This window comes from Stegostoma tigrinum, chromosome 12, assembly GCF_030684315.1.
Source record: "Stegostoma tigrinum isolate sSteTig4 chromosome 12, sSteTig4.hap1, whole genome shotgun sequence".
NCBI lineage: Eukaryota > Metazoa > Chordata > Chondrichthyes > Orectolobiformes > Stegostomatidae > Stegostoma > Stegostoma tigrinum.
In genome coordinates this window covers 30,678,493-30,703,631 of record NC_081365.1, presented here as the reverse complement: position 1 = coordinate 30,703,631, position 25,139 = coordinate 30,678,493, and the positions used below count along the sequence as shown (strand labels likewise).

The 25,139-nt window shown below is 39.8% G+C and overlaps 1 protein-coding gene across 1 annotated transcript in view; it reads right to left on the bottom strand.

Moving 5' to 3' along the window:
• Positions 1–24,558, bottom strand: part of zpld1a (zona pellucida-like domain containing 1a) — a 76,564-nt gene extending 52,006 nt beyond the window's left edge. Inside the window, exon 1 of the mRNA XM_048541194.2 lies at positions 24,511–24,558. The gene's annotated coding sequence lies outside the window, so the exon portion shown is untranslated. The remainder of the gene's footprint in view (positions 1–24,510) is intronic.
• Positions 24,559–25,139: the final 581 nt, after the last annotated feature.

Sequence of the window (25,139 nt, the reverse complement as noted above, 5' to 3'; positions counted from 1 at the left end):
TGTCTCTCCTTCATCCCACAGCCTAAGTAGCAGGTCCTGTAAGGATTTAAGAGGCCCATGAGATGCAACCCCTCTATTCAGGGAATGGGCTGCTATTCTCAATTGGATGGCTGTCCTGGTGGTGGCTGCTTAATTAGCTGCTACTGGAGTGATGCTACCCTAGAATCCCACTGTCTGCATTGTTGTGGGGTTGTCTTCTTCTTTTAATTCCGTGGGGGAACATCTCAACATCTGACAGCTGTCAGAGCATTGTATGGCTGTGACAAATATCAGAGTGTGCTGTGAATTGTAGCAAATTTCGTGTAATTGAGCATTGGGAGTTGTTCAGATACAAGTTGCAAATGTTTCGGTGTGAGTGTTCAGGAGGATATCCAAATCAAGGGCTCTCTGGATGTCTAAAGACATAAGGAATTAAAAAAGAAACAGGAGCTATATGTCAACGTCATTAGAGGACTACAGAAAGTACAGAGGAGAGCTAAAACAAAGTAATGATAGGGGCAAAGGTAGAATATGAGAATAGAATAAATGTAACAGAAGAGATATAATCCAAATAAAGTATATTAGACGTAATTCGTCAATGAATAGTCAAAAGAAAGGCACGGGTAATTGAGAACCAAAAATGGCAATTTCCTTGTGAACTATTAAATGAGAACATTACAGCTGAATAAAAAATACAACCAGTATCACAGTAAAGGTTGATGTGTAGGAGAAATCAAATCGGATAACAATTCTTAAAAGTGCAGCCCTTGCACTCTTCAAATTAGAAAGCCATTAGTCTCAATGGACTGAAGGAAAGTTGGAGACTACAGGGGCTTTGACCACCATTTTCTAACTCTGCTCAGCTATAGAAGAAGTGCTAGAGAACTGGAAGATTGCAATATATTTGACTCCTGCTCACAAAAGGAAAAAGAATAAATCCTGAAAATGAAAGCATTTACTATTCTATAATTCTTCAATTCTATGCAAATTTTGTGTATGGAAACTTTTAGGGACAATACACAAAACAAACGACTTGTCATTCAGCAAAATTGTCTGAATAGATGAAACACACAAAGTGAAGCTATTTTCTCCATGAAAATAGCCACATTAGTTTGAGAAATGTTTTTGTTGTACAGGTTATACCCATTAGCAGTCCTCATCCATCTATCTATTGCATTTATTGTTAGTTTTATTTGAAGTTTAGCATAATAGACTTAAATCCATTGGGAGAAGATTTGTGAATTTTCAAGCTATTATAGTTTAGAACTCTGAATTGGGTTAAACATATCACTAACTTATAAAGTGAATGGAGTGAACTCAATTTTGATCTTTTAAAGAACGCCATTTTAAATTCTTTAGAGTAAGAGCGAGAAATGAAAATATAGACGACATTTAAGAAATAAACAGGTGCTTATCAATGGAGAAAAATCAGAGTTTCGGGTTGAGTGATCCTTCCTCAAATGAGAAATGTCAACTCTGATTTCATTCCACAGTTGGTGCCAGACATACTGAGCTTTCCCAGCAATTTCTGTTTTCGTTTCTGATTTACAGGATCTGCAGTTCTTTCGGTTTTTATTCAGATGCTCATCAATTTCTGAAAGAAAATATTGATTAACGTCTCAGGAAGGTGCCCTTCATCAATACCCATCTGAAGTATTCACTTATGATTTTTGGATATTGACAGAAATACTGCATGTTTCCAGCATTCTCTTTATATTTAAGGAAAAATAATTTCGCAATTTTATTTTTGAAAGGCAGATTCTCAAGAATGAGATGTGGAATTAGTTACTCAATCTTTCGAAAGATGTTTCAGAATGTAGTGGACATAATATCAACTACTGATAACGATGCATGGGAAACAATGCTGTCATTTTCATTGCGTCAACCTCTTCACAAGCTGTGTTTCTATTATTACCATATGTAAGGGTTGTCCTAAAGGTCAATGCTGTTAGGGATGTAATTGATATAAACCTCTGTTTTGAGATTGATTCTTTTTTTTGAAAGTCTACACAATAATTTAATCGTAGCGATTAAATAACACTAGCACCTTCTCCTTTGAAATATGATGATGAAATTACTCCTTTCAGTGAATAACCTGCTTAAAATCCATCATCCCTGTATTGACTTTTGGACAGCTTTGCTTGCACATTATTGAATCTTATCAGAAGAAATTACAACAACAGAAATGAGAGAGAAAGGCACTCCCAATATTTAAACTGACTTCCTCTTTGTTAAGGCAGAGGAATATTTCTGAAATATTTTCATGCACACAATCAGTTCAAACGAAGAATTGTCCTTGTTGGAGGGTTGAGATGGTTAGTGCTACAATATCAAATCATATTACGTGGTTTCAATATGTCAGTATTTGTTTCTTGTTGTTATTAATGAGGGAAGATTGGTTGTTTTATATTGTGAACATTAATACAAATCCTCCTCGTTAAGTAAACAAGAATAACAGTTAGGATGCTCTACAACTATGGAGTCTGAAGATGTGAAAAATAGCTACATAATCCTTTGAACAAGCTCTAACACTTATTTTTTTCTGTCACAAGTTTCTGGTGAGCCCTTTAAACCATTCACTGTAAGTTGCTGTTAAATCGCTAGCAATTTAGAGCCTTTTTGTGTAATGGTCATACGAGATATTCTCTAAAAGCTGGCACTGTTAGTGTGAAGCACATGAAATTGTGTCTCCAATGATGTATCACAAAAGATATCATCAAAAGTAAGATTTTCTAAAGTCTATTTTTATCAAATTGATTTTCTCTTGCTTCTGACTGCTGCCTCTTATTATTGTCACCAGTTGTTCAGTTGCACTTTATATCCACGTACTTCTCATTGTTCACTTCTGCATTGCTGGAAAAGGACACATGTTGGTGAAGAGACAGTAAGAACTGCAGATGCTGGAGTTAGTGTCTTCTTCTGAAGAAGGGTCCTAACCCGAAACATCAACAATCTTGATCCTCCAATGCTGCCTGACCTACTGTGTTCCTCCAGCTCCACACATTTTGGTATAGCTTCTTGTCTTGCACTCATAGAAACATAGAAACTGGGAACAGGAGTAGGATATTTGACCCTTTGAGCTATTTCAACATTCAATATGACCATGGCTGATCCTTTATCTCAATGCCATGTTCCCTCTTTCTCTACCACACCATTTAATATATAGACAGCTATCTCGTTTTTTGAAAGTATTTTGCGATTTGTCCTCCACAGCCTTCTATGGAGCTGAATTCTATAAGCGTAGAAATTTTTCCTCCTCTCAGTTCTAACGTACCGACTCCATTTCCTGAGCCTGTGTTCCCTGGTTCAAGCTTTCCCGACCAGGGAAAAGATCCTCCTTAGTTTGTTCAGGTTTTAAGAATTTTATGCATTTCAATTAGATCCACTCTCATTGTTCTAAACTCTAGTTATTCCAGGCCCAGTCAAAGGAATATCTCCTCATCTCCAGTACCAGCCTGGTGATCCTCCGCTGAACTCCATCGAGAAAAAACATGTGCTTTATTAACTGCAGTAAATCATCCATACTTCTGAACTCAAATCTGCTTGTAATTAAGGTCAATATACCACTTGCCTTGGGGCTCTTGTGACAGCGTGACAGTGTCCCCACTTACATAAAACATAGAACATTACAGCACAGTACAGGCCCTTCGGCCCTCGATGTTGTGCCGACCTGTCATACCGATCTCAAGCCCATCTCACCTACACTATTCCATGTAAGTCCATGTGCTTCCAATGACGACTTAAATGTACTTAAAGTTGGTGAATCTACTACTGTTGCAGGCAAAGCGTTCCATTCCCTTACTACTCTCTGAGTAAAGAAACTACCTCTGACATCTGTCCTATATCTTTCACCCCTCAATTTAAAGCTATGCCCCCTCGTGCTCGCCGTCACCATCCTAGGAAAAAGGGTCTCCCTATCCACCCTATCTAACCCTCTGATTATTTTATGTGTCTCAATTAAGTCACCTCTCGACTTTCTTCTCTCTAATGAAAACTGTCTCAATTCCCTCAGTCTTTCCTCGTAAGACCTTCACTCCATACCAGGCAACATCCTAGTAAATCTCCTCTGCACCCTTTCCAAAGCTTCCACATCCTTCTTATAATGCGGTGCCCAGAATTGTACACAATACTCCAAGTGTGGCCGCACCAGAGTTTTGTACAGCTGCAGCATAACCTCTTGGTTCCGGAACTCGATCCCTCTATTAATAAAAGCTAAAACACTGTATGCCTTCTTAACAGCCCTGTTAACTTCAACTTGAGTTCAAGTTCCACCTGCTTCAGAGATGTATCATGGCATTTCTGAACAGCTCAATTAACAATAAGATCTATTATTACTCTTGCCTTCTGTTTCATTATCTCTGTATCATCTTCCTTATTTATCCCTCTGCAGTTAGGGGGGTCTGTTTCATGCTCTCTGTTTTACCCATCTTGTTTCTACCACATTGCTTTTCCTTTTCAGATTCATCCTCTTTGTTTCTCCCTGTATGGTTTACCCTTTTCATACCTCCTTCTCTGTTTCCTCCTCGTTCTGCCTCTCTTTTCTTCCTACACTGTCTTGACCACTACATTTCTCCCTGTTTCTCTGTCTATCTCCATCGCTTTTCCACCCCATTTCTCCCTTTCTATTTTGCCCTCTCTGGTTTGCCCCTCTGTTTCTCTGTTTATTCCCCTTCAGTTTAAACCTCTCAGTTTGCCCCTTTGTTTATCTTCTTGCATTTCAGTCCCTGTTTCACCCTTTCCAATTCACTATCTCAGTTTCAGCTTCTCTGTTTCATACACTTCCTTTCTTCCTCACTTTCAACATCACCATCTCTTTTTCTCCATTCTGCTTCTCTATCTGTTTCCTCCCTTTTCAGTTTCACCCTCTCTGTTTCGCCCCTCTGTTTCACCCACTCTGTTTCCCTCTCTGCTTCAGCATCTATCTTTGACCTTCTGTGCTTCTCCCTTTCTATTTCTCTCTCCCTCCAGATAGCCCTTTCTAGTTTCACCCTTTTTGATTTTTACCTTTGAGTTTTGCCCTTTCTGTTTCTTGACATTGAGATGCTATTTCTTTTCCCATCCTCGCTATATTTTCCCAAATCTTTTGCCGTTGCTCCTACCATATCAAGGAGCAGAGAAATCCACACTGTATAATACAAATCTGGGCTGCTGTGTGGGGAGACAAAAATCCAGGTTATGTTTGCATTTGGCAGTTGACCACAGGTAAATCAGATCAGTAAAAGGACAGGATACATGGTTCATCATTTTATTCTCAATTTCTGAGAAAAGAATTCAGATTGAGTGAGTTGGCCTTTTACAATTAAGCCTGGATCTTCTTTTATCTCCTTCTGTCTCTCCTCACACATTCCAGTCTATTGTGGGAAGTGCTGCCTGGTTTATTGTGCAACAGCTCCCGGGTTCCAACACTGGGCTTATGTGGTAGAATGTGGTGTGGTACGAAACACAGGAGGTAGATGTTCAGAGGCAAAGAAAACTCTGGTTTTATTGAACAACAAGCAAAATTTAATATATTTGCAGAAAACAAGAAAGTGAATGTCAAAAGAAAACTGCCTATCTCTAACTGAGAGCTGTATCCCAGTTAACGTGGCATCCAGTTAAGCCTTGCAGCCATGACTTGATACAACTGGTAAATAGATACAGTGGGGGGCTGTAGGGAGAGAGAGAAAGAGAGAGAGAACCTGCAGAGACCTATTCCACTTCCCTTCCTGAAAGGTTCCCTACACCATTAGCCATCCCAAATCCCACCTTCCCTTATCTAGGACTAGCCACGCTGGGTTAGAGGGTCTCGATGACCTTAGGCTCACGCCTGATGTGAAAATACAATTGAGTGACTCTTGTCCGCAGTCGGGACTCTGCAAAGGGCTGCAAGTACCAGTTACAATCAGTCTAGTGGTGTCTGCTAATGCAATTAAACACATGAGACCAAACTGGTGAGTGCCTTGGATTTTATTTCTTTTCTGGGTCCTTGCGAGCAGGTGTTGTCTTGAATGGTGGTGGATGTTGCTGGTGTTGTCTCGGTCGGTGTCTTATGTCTCTGGATGCCTTCAGTTGCCTCTGGATATCGAGTAGAGTTTGTGGTTAATCGCTGGTGTTCAGTGGTTGCAAGGGCTGCTTCCCTTTGTGAGCGGGGCCTGCCTCTCGCTTGGACTCTCCTCACAGAGCCCACCTCAGAGCATATACCGTGTTGGAATGGGGTGCATTGTTGGTATCATTATTTCTCTTTCCTTCTCTGCTGTGCTGGGCTCAAGGTGTCCAGTTGTACCAAACTGCAGGCTCCCTCATCTCCTCCCAAATCTGTGAGCTATTGTTCCTCCTCTTGGGGCCGAATGGGCTTCCTGAGCACTGGAGTAGGTGTGAATAGATTTTTGATAGGGGTGAATGGTGTTGAAGGTATTTCCCTTGGATGGGTATTCGTTCAAGTTTGAATAATGTTGTGAATGTTTTTACATCCATATGTGGAACAAGTTTGCATGTAGCGCAGTGGTGTGGAACGTTCGGTATTTTCTGTGCCTGAGCACTGGCTAGAACATTGTATAATTTTGTGCCTCTGCAGGTTCCAGAGGGTCTGAAGTTGTTGAAGTTGTTTGGATTCCATTGTTTAAACCGGGGCATGAAGTGGGGTCTTCCTTTAGTTTCTGCACGCTCACCCCTGTTTGTATATTCCCCTGGGCCTGCATATTTCCCAGTCTGTCCCAGCCAGCCGTTTCTTGGCTCAATTGGTTTCTGGAGTCCCAAATGTTCAGTGAATTTAGTCCAGTGTCATTTCCACAATGTCTGTCTTCAGGGGTATTTAAGTCCAAGGTATGCCATTAACTGATGGCAATTTTTGTTCCACCTTATACTACCATTTCACATATGTCCTTTTCTATCCCTGCTCTCACATCATACATCCTGACTATTAGTTCCTCTCTCTTGGCATGGAAAGTACATATTAGGAACATGAATAGTCTACAGGACAGTGGATTAACTGTGAAAGTCGCAGGGAGGATGCTCGTGACTTGAATTTGGGTTGGAGTTAGGCCATAAACAACCTTAAAAACATCATCTTATCAAATGATTAAACGTAACTCATAAAACCTAATTTTTCATCCATCATTCGTTAACCTAGACAGCTTCACTTCACTGGATCATTTTAGGCTAAAATTCTCAATGAATGCTGACAGTAAATGCTCATTGACATGCTTGATAACCCAACCTGCATTTAAAAAAAACTATCCTTAACAAGACATGAGGTACTCATTGCAAATAATGTTAGTTAGTTAGTTAGTTAGTATGTTTTTATCAGGTCATGGGATTATATCTGCTGGGTTTATGGCCTTTATTTACTTTCTGAACTAGTTTGTAAGTTGAATCGAGAAGTAGTGATAGCCTGTATCTTATCTAGGACTTGCAAACAGAAACTGTGTGGCTTACTCGGAGATATCAAGAACCGCAGATGCTGGAGTCAGAGACAACAGTGTGGAGCTGGAGGAACACAGCAGGTCAGGCAGCATTGCAGAAGCAGGATTCTGAATAAGGGTCGTAACCCAAAATGTCAACTTCCCTGCTCCTCTGATACTGCCTGATCTGCTGTGTTCCTCCAGCTCCACACTGTGTTGACTGTGTAGATCCGATAACTTTCAAGTAGACAAACATCTCTCCTCTGGCTTAATCGAACTAACTGCTGAGGAATTTTCCCAAGCTCTCTGCCCAACTAGCAATGTTATGAGGATCCGAGAAGTGGGACAGAGTAACAGAGGGCCCTTTCAAAATGTGATTTGCAGCTATAACTGGACTTATCATTACGAAAGCAAAGGAGCAACAAGAAGCACTGCTGGGGCAGATATTCCCAGATGATTCTGTGATTTTTGGATACCTTCCCTTAAGGCTTGAGTGGATACAGTGTCTGGAAGAGAAGATGTTTTAGTACGAGACTCTGGTGTTCTAAGTACATCAATAAGTTCCACAAGGAGTTCTGAATGCAGGTAATAGAAATTGGAGGTATGTGGATTGCTGGCCCTGCCCTTCCTGCTCTTCCTTCGACAATGGCACTGGATTCTTGAGGCATTAGAATCCAGTGCCAGCACTCAAGATCACAATTATCAAAGTGTCCTTACACAGGTCCTTGCTTTCATAGGCAATTGAAATTCCAATCAGTATCTCCCTATATATCCGATCTTGGTACTGCAATTCTGTAGTATTTCAAAAATTATGCACATCAACCCTCTGCCAACTGATAATAAGAACCAAAGACCCCTTACCCACTGTGGACAGAACCAACATAATATACCAGATTCCATTTAAGGACCGTGGCGAACATTACATTGGACAGACAGGAAGGAAACTGGCTATTAGAATACATTTACACCAACCAGCAACAATTATGTAACTTGCTGTTTCTGGTTTATGATTATTTCAGCTCAAATTAGGTCATTTGTGTTGGTTTGATTCAAAGATATATTCTATCAATGCAAATTGTGCCATATAACTAGCCTGTAAGTGTGCTGAAACATTAACAATATCACAATAATATCCTTTGGTGCGTTCAGGGATGCTTATTCAGTTGGCTTCATGTCTTTTTTTATTGTTTAATACTGGAAGAGTCACAATTTTTTTCTTTTTTTCTAGGCAAGAGCTTTTAGTCAAATCTCCTGTCATTCTTTGCTGTTGATTCTTTCCATGTTTTTCAGTGTGAAGAGAGCTCTAAATGTATCAGTGGTATAAAAGGCTCTGATAAGCCAAGCTTTTTTTTTGCACATACCATGTATTTCTTTAAAGAATATCAAACAGAACCAATTGAATCTTGCAGCCTGGTGTTTGTGTTTTTGGATAAAATCTTTTGTTGAGCTACCACAGGATATGAATTAGACTTTTAGACTGAAGATTATGTAAAACCATTTCTTTCACGTACCTGGACAAGATTGATTTGATTCAGCACCTCTCACTTCCTGATAACATCCCAAACTGCTTTATTCATTACTTGAAAACGTTACTATTTTGTTGTTTTCAAAAGAACCACATCAGCTAGTTTATGCACAAACAAGTGCCAGGGAATGAAGATTATTCAGCAGTGTTTGCTTGTAAAAGTTAGCCTAATATTCTCGAGTAGATTTGTAGCTCAGGATGTGGAGGCTGTGGTTGGTTCGCTCACCGAGTTGGTTTATTAGTTTGCAAACATTTTGTTATCCTCCTGGATAACATCATCAGTGTAGCCTTCAATGAAGCTTTGTTGTATTTCCCTGCTCGCCATTTAACAGGTCAATGGGGAATTTCTGACCAAAGTATACAGAAAGGCCACACACATGGATTGAGTCCTAAATTTCAACAGTAACCCACTGTTCAAACAAGCCACAACACACTGCAGCAACCTAGAGCTACGCCAAAATGAAGAATGCCTCCACCAAGTACTTAGAGACAACATATACCTTACAGCTGGGTCTGCTTATGCCTGTCACACAAACAACAACAGGACGATACTGTACTCCCTGACACACATACATCAAGAATATGTCTGAACTGACCACAAGACTCCTATGGCCACGAGGCATCAGAATTGCACACAAAGCCACATCAACCCTCTGCCAACTGATAATAAGAACCAAAGACCCCTTACCCACTATGGACAGAACCAACATAATATACCAGATTCCATTTAAGGACCGTGGCGAACATTACATTGGACAGACAGGAAGGAAACTGGCTATTAGAATACATTTACAGCAACCAGCAACAAAAAAATCTGACAGACTGCAACTTTGAACACACTGAATTGCACTGAAATCTTAGACTATATTATGTGCTTAACTCATGATGGGAGCTTAAACTGTGCTATTCTGACTGAAAGGCAAGAGTGCTTCCACTGCTGAGCTGGAGGTTACACATTGCAAAACAAAATCTTGGTTGTAGTTCCTATTAAACATCATCAACACTATGGTCAGTGGTTATGTTCTAGATTGGAGAATGATAGACATTACTGTTCCCCAAAGATCAGTGCCAGGGCCATGTCTTTTTGGATATATGAATAACTTGCATATTGCAATGTAGTGTACAATCTTAAAATTTGTTGATAATGCAAAACTTAGAGAAATGGCAATCAGTAAGAATGATACAAATTGACTGCAACTGGATGTAGGTACGCCAGGAGAATGAAAATCAAGTCGCAGATAGAATTTAATACAGTGTAATGTTTGCATTTTTGCAGAAGGGATCAGGAATGATAAGATGAGTTTGTCGTATAGTGCTAAGGAGGGGTTCAAATGAGCTGGGGAGTGAATGTGCGTGGATCTTTGAAGATGACACTGTTTACAAATAGAAATATTGGGCGGAAATATCCAAGCCCTTGAATGACCTGGGCAGGGACAAGGAAGGCGGGAAAATTGTGTGAGACGGCCAGTAAGGAATTTCTTGATATTGAGGTAAAATATTCCATTTTCATGCTGAATGTTAAACAGTGAGATGGAACTTTCACTGGTGAGCTACAACAAGCTTATTTGTATGCATTCACATGCAGTAACATCTTATTATTACCGAATCCCACCACATTAAGATGCAGATTCCCATTCTGTCACATGTTGGATTGAAATCAGACGGAGACGACTCCAGTCATGAAAGTGAGAGCAGTTCCCTGGTGACTCCAGCTCAACACTTGCTGCTCTAGTCCTCCATTTTGGACACTAGACATTAATATCTTAGGACATGCTCCATTGGCAGCGATCACACACTCACCCCATCCACAGACCTTGGCATCCAACATAAAGCAACATCATAGTACATGGCACATTAGCAATCCACTTCCCATCTGGCTCTGCACTTGGATGATGCACTTTGGAGTGCGTTGGTGCCTTTCGTTGTAATACTGCTGTAAGAATACTCTGAGCACGGTGATGGCCACCCATCTCACAGATTCACCAAGTGCATAACAGGGATCCACCTCTCTTAACCCTCACTCACTTTGTACCTACTTCTGTGAGTTTTGCTCTGAAGAAGGGTCACCAGACCTGAAATGTTAATTCTGTTCTTTCCTTCACCGATGCTGCCAGACCTGCTGAGCTTTCCCAGCAACTCTGTTTTTGTACCTACTTCAATGTTCACAGCATCCCTGCCATGCCCTTTTTCACTTTGCCCCCTCAACCAGCATTTACAGGTTCATATTCCTTCTGTCCCTTTTTAATTAAAAAAATTAGAAAAGTTGAATTGCTTGTCTGTAATTCTATAATTTAAACCCAGTCCATTTCTTAAAATTCTGACACACATATAGACAGAGACTGAGATACATGATATTGTGAATGGGGAAGGAAGAAAAAGGAATACAAATCAGAGACACACAATTCTGGACCAATTTGGATGATAGATGTCAATGAGTTGCTTTCTTTTGACTCCTACCAATTCTTCACTGATGATGTGAGATTGTGGATTTACTGATTCTCAGACTTTCATTCACTAATTAAGGATTCACCCTTTCACTGCCTTTGAAGATAATATTTCCCCTTTGACTTTCAAGAAGATATGTGAAGAGAAAACAGCTCAGTGAAAAGTAAGGGAAATAGCTAGCTACTAGAGATATTATTTCACTTCTCTGCACGGAATGAAGAGAGAAAGAGATGGGTGTTTTCTCTTCACAGGTTGGCTGTTTTTGCTGCATTGTCTACACCCAAGGCTGTATCCACCTGTCCAGGAATCAGTCATGAGATTGTTCATATGCTGAGTCTTCCTCAGCCCACAATAACTGGACCCGATTGAAAAACTAATCAAAAAAGAACTGTTTTTCCAGACAAAACTTCAAAGAATATGTATAGGTAGTACCATTCTGTCAGAAATTCTCCTTGGCTGCTTTAATCAGACAACATTGTGGACATAGCTCACAACTGTACTCCAATAAATTGTCCTTAAAACTGCAAATGCCCTCATTATATAGTTTTCCAACATGGTTTAAAGCAGTATCTTCTCCCCGTTGTAGTTCACAGTCCAAAACAAAATAAAAATGGTCTTTACTCAGTGTCGTTCACTCTCAAGAATTTAACTATCAAATTATTTGAAATGAGATTTCTGAGGCTGTTTCACTTGCAGATGTTATGGAACATCATGAGAGCTAATCTTTTCATTGGCCAGTTGTCGAAGGGATATCTGGAGATGATAAGTCATGTCTGAAACCTCCCCACATTTGTTCAATAGATGATTTGGCCTGGGTGACAATATGGAAAAGGTGAATGAGAAATCCATTACCATGATCCACCAATGCAAAAGTATTCATTTATCTTTAATTCCACTGTTACATATTGATGATGATTTCTTGTTTTATTGTAAGCCCGTTGTCTGTGCATTTGAACAAGCAGGTTGACTTTTCGATCAACCTTATAGCTTTATCTTCCCACATTTCACCTGAGCTCACTATAACCCGATTAAAACACTGATCAAAAAACTGTTTCTGGACGTAACTGCAATGGACATACATTGGCAGTACTGTTCTGTCAGAAATGCTCCCTGACTGCTTAAATAAAGCAATATTGTAGAAACAGCTGCTGAGTAATTTTAGACATTGAACAATTTTACTGACATTATATCAAGTAGGGTCTTTAAATATAAACTCTATTTCATAGATAAAATTTTAATAGGTAGAAATAATACAAATATTTCCTTCTGACTAAGATGACTATATTGATTTTATTAGATGAAATGTTTGAAATGTTGACTGGTTGTTTGCTTGAAACATGCACTGGTGTTAATCCTCACAATAATGATTCATTAATACTCTTGTTATCTGGTAATGGGATCCCATTGAACTAAAATACTGTCTCTACCTGTGCAACAAACAGAGACTGTTATTATCTTTCCTAGTGTTTAGTCACTTTGCAGACAGAATAAGAATTCATTAACCTCAAAAGATGCAAAGCTGTCAGAAGTGAATATGACAAGCGGATAAAATTTATTTTGTCTTTCAACCTCAGGCAACAACTGCATTGGCTTAAGCAGAATCCAAACAACAAACACTGTGTTGCCATGAGGATACTAAATTACTTATTACAAAATAACCGTCATTGATGTTTGTTCATTGAAATTGACAGCTAGAATTTAGGGCACAGGGTGTGACTGTTTAAACCATGGAAAGCAAGACCAAATCAAATTTTGCAATTACCAACCATTAGAGCAACACTTAATAAGAGACCTCTTTATCAGTTTGTTTTTAGATGTGGCTGTCCATCACAAGGAAATTTATGCTTTCCATGGCCTTTGTTTGGAGACATGCTTTGTGCACTATTGACTATTCAATTAATAGAGGTGGAAGGATAATGGCCGATATAACTCTACAGAGACCAGTATCCCATCAACAAGTCACCCTTTCTTTACACACGGAGACTCCTTAACACCAATCCAGCTCCCTCAGAGCCAGCTCTCAGAGTGAACAGGATGTCTGATACACCTGTTCCTATCTGTCAGCCAGGGCTCCCTGATTGGACGAGGTTAACAGCCGCAATTAGGGAACTCATATTCTAAGAGGTCCACCTGGCTGACCTCATTACAATCACTACAGTAGTCATTTTACTGACTACATGTAACAGTCTCCTTGATGGTATCATAGAGTCCCTACAGGGTAAAAACAGACCAATCGGCCCATCAAGTCCACACTGCCCCTCTGTAGAGCATCCCGCACAGACCCGTTCCCCTACCATTTCCCTGTAATGCAGCAATTCCCAAGTCCAATCAATCTAATTTACATCACTTTGAACACTACAGACAATTTAGTACAGCTAATCCATCTAACCTGCACATTTTTGGAGTGTGGGAGGAAACCTACGCAGACATGGGGAGAATGTGCAAACTCCTCACAGACAGTAATTATATAATTGTGATAATTACCTTACAAAGATTAAAGGTAGAGGGCTGGAGGGTATTGATTAATTAAGTACTTTGATTACATGAATAAAAAAAACTGCCTTTGGATAGAAAACTCACATTTACGGGCCACTATGGTATATTTGGTGGTGGGACATGGTGGTGTGAGCTTGGTATATCAATGCCAGTGTGCAGCACATGTTGACACCAACAGCATAACGTTTGATTCTCTGTTCCAGCTGAGGTAGACTAGGACCTCCATCCATGTTGTACTCATTGTGTTAAATTGCAGCACTTTACCAAGTCTCTTGTGTAGTATGGGTAATTATTTGTCTACCTAGCTGCTTCATTCTTACTGCAAAACTATGTCACAGCGGTAACGTTACTACCTCTGAGCTCAAGGCCTAGGTTCAAATCCCAGCAGATCCAGAGGTGTGTGATAGCACTTCTAAACAGATTGATTGCGATGTATCTGCAAATAAAGATTCATGTAGCAGTGGCTAAGTGATCTCGAGCAAGGGTTAAGATTTCGGTCAATGTAGAGGCTTGAATCCATCGCTTTTGTCCCCCTTTAAGAGGTTGTTAATTAGTTAATTCATTTTAAATGTTTTCAAACGAGTGCAAACACTGCTGGAATGTTGGGATTTTTTTGGGAGGACACAGATATATGTAATGTTGCATTCTTCAAATCAAAAAGTATAAGATTGATACCTAGTTTCCTACTTTACCAGCTGACTTTGGAATATAAAGTAATGGACCTGTTTCCATTTCTGTAATGTGCTCCAGCCCCACAATCCTCTGAGTTACCCATTCCCATCTATTTCTGAATTCTTGAGCACTCCTGGATTTCACATTTCCATGATTAGTTGCTATGCCTTGAGGTACCTGGGCCATAAACTTTGGATTGCTCTTGCTATATCTCTCTGACTCCCTCAACCTCATTTTTATCCTTTAAAATATTTCTTAAAACCTATCTCTTTAGCCTACTTTTCATCATCTTACCTAATTTACCCTAGTGTGACTTGGTGTAACAACATGTTCTGTAAAACCCTAACGAAGCACATTCAGGTGTTTATCACACTAAAGGTATTATATAAATGCAAGATTCTTCTTCATTATTTTTAAATTTAAACATTATGCTGTAATAGTTTGCACTCAAATAGAATCTTCTATCAATACTCTGATGTCCTCATTGCTTTATTGCAGTTTATAGCAATTTTTTCATGTGAGTTGTTCATTAATTGAAAAACAAATTAACTCAACTTGTTGGCTAATTAATGTCAGAAATCGAATCCATACCTGACATTAAATATCGCTACTTGGCTTAGCAACGGTACATTAAATAATGAAACAGGATACTCACTTTGAAAGAACATGAAAAATTAATTGAGCATTTTTCATCCAATGGCTGCTTTTCACTCCATGGTTCATTTTTTTTTCAGGATCTATGGTAATTATCAAATCTATTCTCATCCAGATAACAATTCAAGTTCTTCTAAAAGTATTGTTAATACAGTTTCAATTGTTTGAGCTGTAAGCCTACTCAACCAATCTCCTGCAGAGTAGATTTACATGTGATTGTTTATCTTTCATTTATTTTAAATTTGCGCAGCGGGTGTAAGTGTCGCAGGCTGGGACACCATTTATTCCCCATCCCTAATTGTCCAGAAGGCAGTTAAGAGTCAATAACATTGTTGTGAGTCTGGAGTCCCATATGGGACCAGACCAAGTAAGGACAGATAAAGAGTATTAAATATCGAGACTAAGTCTTGAGTAACTATTCAAATGAATTCCCAACTACCTTCACAGACCAATGACTACATCTTCACCAAATCTGTTACAACTCCCAAACCCTGACCTGAACTCTGCCCCAACTCCCTATGGTGCCCAACACTCCCTCCTCCCCTGCTGCTATCCACAGGACCGGAAATCCCTTTGCTACTGAACCTGACACCTTTCCATCCTGGACCTAAAAATCCATTCTGCTCTCCCAGAATCAGAACTCCTTTTTGTCTCCTAGGATTTGACAGCCTCTGACTTCTTTGCTGGCTGAGTAACCTCTACTTCCACCAACACTAGACCCATCCACACACCCTTGCTACCCTGCTGGCACCCTACATACTTAACATCCTACTTACTTGGCATCACACCCTGCTAGCATCCTATTTACCTGGCACCCTACCTACCTTACAATTTACCTACCTGCCCCATCTCAAAAAGTCCAGTCCATTATAAGCTATGAAGCAGACGTTATAACAAGCCAACTAATTTCTGTATTTGCAGCTTGCATAGCCACAGTAGACCAATTGCCAGGCAGAGTTGCATTATATACACACTCTGTATGGAGTCATAGGGTCTTAGAGTCCTTAAAGGTGAACTCTCAAAGGCAATATACACAAAAACAACCTATTAGTTGAGCCTAAGATAACATAGTGTGGAGCGGGAGGAACTCAGCAGGTCAGGCAGCATCAGAGGAGCAGGAAAGTAATGTTTCGGGTTGGGACCCTTCTGCCTGTCCTCCACTGAACTCCCTCAGCGCCATTTTTTAAAAATTCACTCGTAAGGACATGGGCATTGCTGCCAGCATTTATTGTCCATCCCTGGTTGCCCTTGAGAACATAGAACATGAACAATACAGCGCAGAACAGGCCCTTTGGCCCTCAATGTTGCGCCGACCTGTGAACCAATCTAAGCCCCTCCCCCTACACTATCCCATCATCATCCATATGCTTATCCAAGGACTGTTTAAATGCCCCTAATGTGGCTGAGCTAACTACATTGGTAGGCAGGGCATTCCATGCCCTTACCACTGTCTGAGTAAAGAACTTCCCCTGACATCTGTCTTAAATCTATCACCCCTCAATTTGTAGCTATGCCCCCTTGTACAAGCTGAAGTCATCATCCTCGGAAAACGACTCTCACTGTCCACCCTATCTAGTCCTCTGATCATCTTGTATGTCTCTATTAAATCCCCTCTTAGCCTCCTTCTCTCTAATGAGAACAGACCCAAGTCCCTCAGCCTTTCTTCATAGGGCCTGTGCTCCAGATCAGACAACATCCTGGTAAATCTCCTCTGCACCTTTTCTAATGCTTCCACATCCTTCCTGTAATGGGGCGACCAGAACTGCATGCAATATTACAAGTGAGGCTGCACTAGCGTTTTGTACAGTAGCAGCATGACATCACGGCTCCGGAACTCAATCCCTCTACCAATAAAACCTAATACACAGTATGCCTTCTTAACAGCACTATCAACCTGGTGGCAACTTTCAGGGATCTATGTACATGGACACCAAGATCCCTCTGCACATCCACACTACCAAGAATCTTTCCATTGACCGCTTCATTACCCTTTAATGTTCAATGTTAAGCATAAGTGGCATTATCATAGGTCTGTTAATGGATATATACATGATGTATTTGCACCCAAAATACACAGAGGTTTTACTGGAGGCTGAAAGGCAGGAACTTGTCATGGGAAGGGAGTGGGTGGTTTTGCCCTAAATACCCCACTACCAACCCATATAACACTTTCTTACTCTCCAGAGTGAATACTTTTCAATCCCTAAGTGTAGCATAAAATTTTACAGAACATGAATATGACTGGAATATAAATGGAAATTACTGTCCTTTACTCCCTCGAGTCTCCTAAACTGAGATTTTCCTCTTTGATGCAATCAGCTGAGAAATTGGGTTGAGATTCCTTCTCCATTCTGATCAAATGTCACATCTTGATATGTTAACTCTGTCTCTTTCTCTCTGTCCTCAGATACTGCCAGACTTATGGGCTTTTTAAAAAGTATTTTCAGGCTTTGTTTTAGACTCCTCGCAACTGTAGTGTTTTGCATTTGAGATTTCTTCTTCCTCAGTGAACTGCTATGAACTTTTTTGCCTGAGGTCATAGAAGTGATGCAGCCACTGCTGTTGAATTTAAACACCTCTTGCTATTTAAACAACGCTGCAACTTCAACTACAAATGAATGTGGTGTTTACCTTTTCCGCATTCTAACTGAGATGGCCCTCTCTGTCTAGCATTATGCCTCCTGGAACATTTAAATTTCTTACTGAATTTTGCTTCCCTCAACAATTGTGTATGCCCATTATTATGGGACTTGAACTAGTATTCCAAGAGGATTAGAATGAGTCACTTGATTATTGTACAGTAAGGTTACTAATATGTCACTGTCTCCCTTGAATTTATCTCGTTAAAGTAGTGATTTTAACTATAACGGTGGTTTCAACTGGGGCATATTTTTCCTTTGTGTCAAAAGAATGTTATTTCAAAACCAGAAATGCTGAAATCTTGACTGTCCTGAAGGAATACTGTACTGTAGGAGACACTGTATTTCTGATTTAAATTTAAATACTGTTCTGTGTGTTTCTTCAGATGCATTTTAAAGATTTTGTGCCATTATCCTGAAGAAAAGTTAATATTTATCCCTCAGTCAGCATTGCTAAAATAAATCATTTAGTTGTCACATCGCTATTTGTGAGAGCTTGCAGTGTGCAAATTGGCTTTGGCATTCCCTAATGTCAATATTTCAAAAGTAAGTCACTTTGCAATGAAAGATGATACAATGTAAGTCTTTCTTTCTTTTTTTGTGACAACACATCAAGTTGTCCCAACTAATCCCTTCAATATTTAGTGTGTTCCTGCTGCCTGTCACAAATAATGAGGATATAAGGGCACATACACATTCGGACTGGGATCTGTTGGAAATGGAGGCAATAATTGAAAGATGTTTTCATAAATAAATAGTGAGAGCATAGGAAACTAGATTTTCCCCAAAGGAGGTTGGTGGTATAGCACCTCAGCGGCATTTTCTTTTAAAAAGTTAATTCTAATGAGCTTTTCAAAATAAAACATTCACACAATGATTGGTCTAAAGATCCTAAAATCATTTTAGTGAGGTTGCAATTTGGTATTTTGCAAATACGGTCCTTTGTAAACTCCATTTACAAGTTTGCTGATGACACCACCATTGTAGGCCAGATCTCAAACAATGACAAGACAGAATGCAGGAAGGAGGTTGAGTACTTAGTGGCATGGTGTAAAGGCAACAATCTCTCCACCAATGTCAGCAAAACGAAGGAGCTGGTCATTGGCCTCAGGAAGCAGAATGGGGGGCATGTCCCTGTCTGCATTAATGGTGCTGAGGCAGAGATTGTTGAGAGCACCAGCTTCCTGGGGATGAGGATCACCTACAACCTGTCCTGGCCCATCCACTTTGACGAGACAGTCAAGAAAGTACAACAATATCTCTACTGCCTCAGGAGGCCAAGGAAATTCAGAATGTCCACAAGGACTCATACCAATTTTTATAGATGCACCATAGAAAGTATCTTATCTGGATGCACTGCAGCATAGTATGAGAACTGCTCTTCCCAAGACTGTAAGAAACAACAGAGTAGTGAGCACAACCCAGTCCATCACTCATACCAGCATTCCATCCATACTACCCACTGCCTAGGGAAAGCAAGCAACATAATCAAAGACCCTCCCATTCCAGTTGTACTTTCTTTTACTCTCTTCTGGAGGGCAGAAGATATAGATGTTTGAATACATGTACGAGCAAATTCAAGAACGGCTTCTACCTCACTGTTGTCAGACTTTTGAAAGAACCTCTCAACTGTTAATTTTGTACTGTCTCTGTACCTTCTATGTGGCTATAACACTGTATTCTGCAACCTGTTCTGCTACTCTGATGGACTTTTTATTGTGCGATCTGACTATACAGCACCCAAAATAACACGTTTCACTGTATCTCGGTACAATGAACAGAATAAATCAATCAGTAAATCAATCAAATCAATTAGTGTTGAAACTTATTGCAATGAGTGGCTAAACGTATTCACAGACAAAATCTCAGCAACATAAAAGTTGCAGTGATTGCCACCTGCAAAGACTCATGGTCCTGAAAGTAATTTCAATGGAGATAAGCTACTTGACACAAGGCATGAAGGAAATGTGTTAAGGAATGAATAATTTAGATACAAGATTGTTAATTAGCTTGTGTTGTAAGCGTGGCTTTGAGGAGCTGAATAAAACATCACGTTTTATCAGGATTGAAAGAATTGTGGATACTTTAAATCAGAAACAAAAACAGAAGTTGCTGGAAAAGCTCAGCAGGTCTGGCAGTATCTGCAGAAAAATCAGAGTTAACATTTCAGGTCTGGTGATCATTCCTCAGAACATGGCAGCTGACATGCTGAAATAATTGAACACAGAATGTTCAGTCACAAAAAAAATACAACTGTGAAAATATCACCTTAATTAATGACGAGTATTACAAGGACCTATATAATTATCTCACTGAAGTCTGTTTTTTTTCTTAATCTGCTTAACATTCCACTAAAAACTGCTAAGAGATTATTTGATAAAACTTGTTGGTAGTTTTAAAAGTCACAGTTCAGGTCTATGATAAAGAAAATTAATTGTTGAAAGACAGCTATTAACCAGTTCCTATTGAATTTCACAGATCTTTCAGTACTGCATGATTTTGTTGCAGGTTTTTCAGAAATATTGACTTAAATATTGATTCTGATATGCAACTGCATTTGTTACTATGGTTACCAAAACTGGTTGTCAAGAGTTATTTCATGTTGACAGATTTTGAGCTCTAATAAAGATTTTGTAGGATTAAGCAGGTTAAAATTACAGCACAAATATACAAAAAAAGTTTCCTGCTTTTCTAGTGTTAACGTATTAAAAATAATAGCCAGTTAATATTGGGCAAGCTGTGACAGACATTAGTGATTACAGGTTATTTAGCATAGGTTCCATTGTCCACCTAATTAAGGACATTTCATTTGTAGAAGTTGGAGTAATTTTTTTGCGAGGTTGCCCACATTGATAACAGAAACAAGAACGCAGGTTATTATCTCAATAGATTGGGAAAAATTGGCAGGTAGCTAAACCTGCATGTCCTTGTACACCAGTCACTGAAAAGAAGCACACCGTTACAGCAGGCGGTGAAGAGAGCAAATGATATGTTGGCCTTCATAGCAAGAGAATTCAATTACAGGGATGGGGACAACTTGCTGCTGTCGTGCAGGACATTGCTGAGATTGCACCTGGAGTATTGTATGCAGCTTTGGTCTCCTTATCTAGGGAAGAATGCTGTGGTAATAGAAGGAGTACAACCAAGTTTACCAGACAGATAAAAATCAAAACAACTACAGATGCTCTAAGTCAGGAACAAAAACAGAAATTGCTGGAAAAGCTCAGCAGGTCTGGCAGCATCTGTGAAGAAAATATCGGACTTAATGTTTCGGGTCTGGCGACCCTTCCTCAGAACACGGCAGATGAGATGCTGAAATAATTGAACACAGAATGTTCAGCCACAAGAAACAAAATGCAACTATGAAAATGTCACCTTAATTGATGTCACCTTAACTCAGTTCTGAGGAAGTGTCACCAGATCCGAAACATTAACTCTGATATGTTCTTCACAGATGCTGTCAGACCTACTGAGCTTTTCCAGCAACTTCTGTTTTTTTTTAACCAGACTGACTCCTTGGGATGGCTGAATGAATATAAGATGGGAGTCTGCATTAGTTGTAAATTTATTCACTGGAGTTTAGAAGAATGAGGGCGGATCTCATAGGAATCTACAAAATACTAACAGGACCAGACAGGATTAACACAGGAAGGATATTCCTGAAGACTGAGGAGTTTACAATCAAAGGATACATTCTATGGACATAAGGGCTGCAATTTAGGACGGAGAAGAGGTGAAATTTCTTCACATAGAGGAGGGTGAGTTGCAGAATTCCCTGTGACAGAAATCAATTGAAATCAAGTACTTTAAACATGGGATTAGTAGAAACCCAAACTGATGCAGCCAAATTTCTAAGCTGCTGATTGCAGATCAGTTCCAAGTGGCAATTGCTAACAATGGCTTCCTGGAACTGCATTGCTGTATTCCATCTGTCAATAAGATATATCCTAAAGACCTACGTGTTTCTCCTCCTGCATATCCCTGCTCTCCTCTTTTGACTGTAGATTTGCACTTGGCAAGTAATATGCTTGTGGTTTCAAACTTCCCTTGGTCTTGCATTATTGAATTAAGGCAATATTTATTCTTTTCTGAGACAGCGGTGGTAGATCATAACGTTAGCCAAGAAAATGAAATTATCATTTCCACATAACAACAAAAGAGAGTTTCACTGTAAAATGATTTTTTTTCTTTTAGTGTAATATCCCAAAGTATTTCATAAGAAGGTGTTATCCTTCCACCTGCAATTTAGAAGAACAGATGTAATTTATGTAGCACCTTTAATTCCATAAAATATTCCAAGGCTTTTCCCAGGAACATCAGCAAGGAGGGTTTGACCCTGATCTATATAAGGAGATATAAAAGCAGGTGAGCAACAGGTTGGTCAGAGAGGAAGCTTGTAAGGACTGTGCTAAAAGGGAGAGGAAAAGTAGTGAGATTGAGAGTTTTAGAAGGGATATCTATTGCTTAGGACTTAGGGAATTGAAGAGATGAGCACTGATGATGAAGTGACTGAAATAGGGATGCCTTGAACTGAAGGAGCACAAATGACCTGGAGCATTGTAGTGTAGGAGGAGATTACAGAAATTGCTGTCACAGAAGAATCTAGGTGTTGCTTGTTTGAAGGTCAGTGTGCAGAACAATGATGAGTGAATGGGGCTTGGTATGAGCCTGAAAACTTCCTATAGAATTTTGGATAACCTCGAATTTATGAAAGGTAGGTAATGAAAGACTGCCTGGGAATAGACAAGTTGAAACATTCAGGCCTAAAGGTGAGGATTTCAGTTCTATGTGAGATAAGCTAAGTGTTCAGAGGCACGTACAAAAACAGACATTGCTGGAAAAGCTTAGCAAGTGTGGCAACATCTGTGGCGAAAAATCAGAGTTAATAGTTTGGGTCTAGCGACACTTTCTCAGAACTGATGGTAGCTAGGAAAATATCAGTTTATATGTAGAAGGAAAGGTGGGTGGAGATGGTAAGGAGTAAACTTTAGGTTGGGATAGAGCCCAAAGTGGGAGAAGAACGACAGACAAAGGAATGGATAGCAATCAGGCTACGAGGATGAATAAGCCCCTCTCTTCCTTTCCGTAACTGCACTAGGATTCCCTTGTCTTTACCTATTACCCCTCAGCATCCACATCCAACAGATCATTAACTACCATTTCTGCCATCTCCAGCAGGACACCACCAACAGGCACATATTCCCCTCTCCTCCCTTGTCAGCCTTCCGCAGGGGCTGTTCCCTCTGGGACACCCTGGTACACTCCTCTTCACTCCCAACATCCCCCCAGAGCCAGAGTACCATCAATTGATCCTCACCCAATATATTGTATCAACTTAATACAAGGAATTATATATATCCTATATGTATATATTATATATCAATATTGCCTATTAACTGGGTATTTGGCAAAACGTATTTCTGAAGGAAGGTCAGTGGACCTGAAACGTTAACTGTTTTTCACCACAGATGCTGCTTGATCTGCTGAGATTTTCCAGCAAGTTCTGATTTTGTTTTTGATTTCCAGCACCCACTGCTCTTTGGTTTTTTGAAATGTATGTCTTTTTTAGTAAACAATAAGACTGAATCATTCATTCATTTTTTTTGTCTCATTATTGTAGGATAGATGCATTAGTCAGTAAATTCAGACAAATTACTTCGCTCGAAGTTTTTCCTAAATTATTTGATTTATGATTTTATATTGTACAAAAAAATGATGGTAATTATACAAATGTTCGACCTGGATAATTCGTCACACTTCTATATGTCATTTTTTAATGAAATTATAAGCATGCTTCCTCCAAATTTCTGAATCAGGAATTTCAATCAATTGCAGGAAAAATGATGTCATGGGATTCATTATTCAATGCTGGTTTAATATATCAAAATATTGCACAGCTAATTTGGTTATTGGAGAGAAAAGAATTCATTCAATTTAAATTTTAAACAGATCTATTTTATTGAATGGGTCTGCTTTGAAAGGATGCTCAGTAAGAAACAGTATTCCAACTCAATATCTTGAAGCTCCACTTGGTTTAATGGTTCAGAAGGAAGTCTCAAAGATCTCCCAACTTTCCTTCTTCTCCCCTCTAACATAACTAGGTGAATATTTCTCAAATAAGCAACACTCACACCATTGTGTGGATAATCCATAGGATCGCTTCCTCAGCTGTTACTTCCTTTCTCAATTCAGCACAGGAAATTTTAAAAAATACACAAATCTTCAAAATCGGAGCTCAGTTAGGTCATTTGGCCCCTCTAGTCTGCTGCTCCTTTGAATAAAAACCAAAAGAACTGCGGATGCTGTAAATCAGGAACAAAACAAAGTTGTGGGAAAAGTTCTGGCAGCACCTGTGGAGGAAAAAGACAGAGTTGATGTTTCCGCTGACCCTTCCTCAGAACTGTTGAGCTTTTTCAGCAGCTTCATTTATGCCCCATTGAATAAGTTCACGGCTGTTCAGATTGTGGTCTAAATCCATGTTCCAGCCGATCTCATACACTGCTTGAATCTTGTATTAGTTATGATTCCAAAGACTCAAATCTTTTGTGAGAGAGAAAATTCTCCTGGAGTTTCATGGAGGCTTTCTCTCGATGACCCATGAGGTGAATTTGAAAAGATAATGCAAGAAAACTCATCTGGGTTTTCCTTCGTTATCTTCTTAAACTCTCGTCATTGTGTCTGCACTTGCCCCTGTGGCACCCCACTCATCTTATTCTCTTACCTGGTGTGGGTGGAAGAACTTGCTACTGCCTGGGCCTCTTGGGATTCCTGGCACTGATGCCACATGTGAAGCCCAGTCATTAATCTGGTCAGGTCCTGGCGGGTAACAACTGCGTTGCACAGTACTTGTCAATTGCTCCAGACAGAAGGGGAAGGGGGAGATTTGAACCTCAATTTGTCAACAGGAATCTGAAGGCCCTGTTGGATAGGTATCTGGTTGTTGCCCATGGAACATCTGCTGAGCTGTTGGTGATTGATAGAGGTCTGAAGGAGCAAGTGGTGAGCTGGAGTCAGCAGTAGCTGCTCCGACTCGCACATTGGGAATTGCCATCATCTTGTTTTTATCCGGTTGTGGGGGGGAGCGGAGAATGGGAAACTTCCTTTTAACAAAATTAAATGATTTCATAATGAAGATGTTAATGCATATTATTGGACGTAAATCAGCCTCTTGCTGCTCATTACTGAGATTTCTCGTTGTGCCGTTCAACACTTGGTTAGATAACAGGACATTTTTCACCACTGCGAACATAATTCTAGGACTATGAAGTTGCTGCTTGTCATGTCCGACTTATAAATGGGTGATGTCTTATTTTTAAACTGTGAGCCTTAGTTCTAGTCTGTCCCACAGAA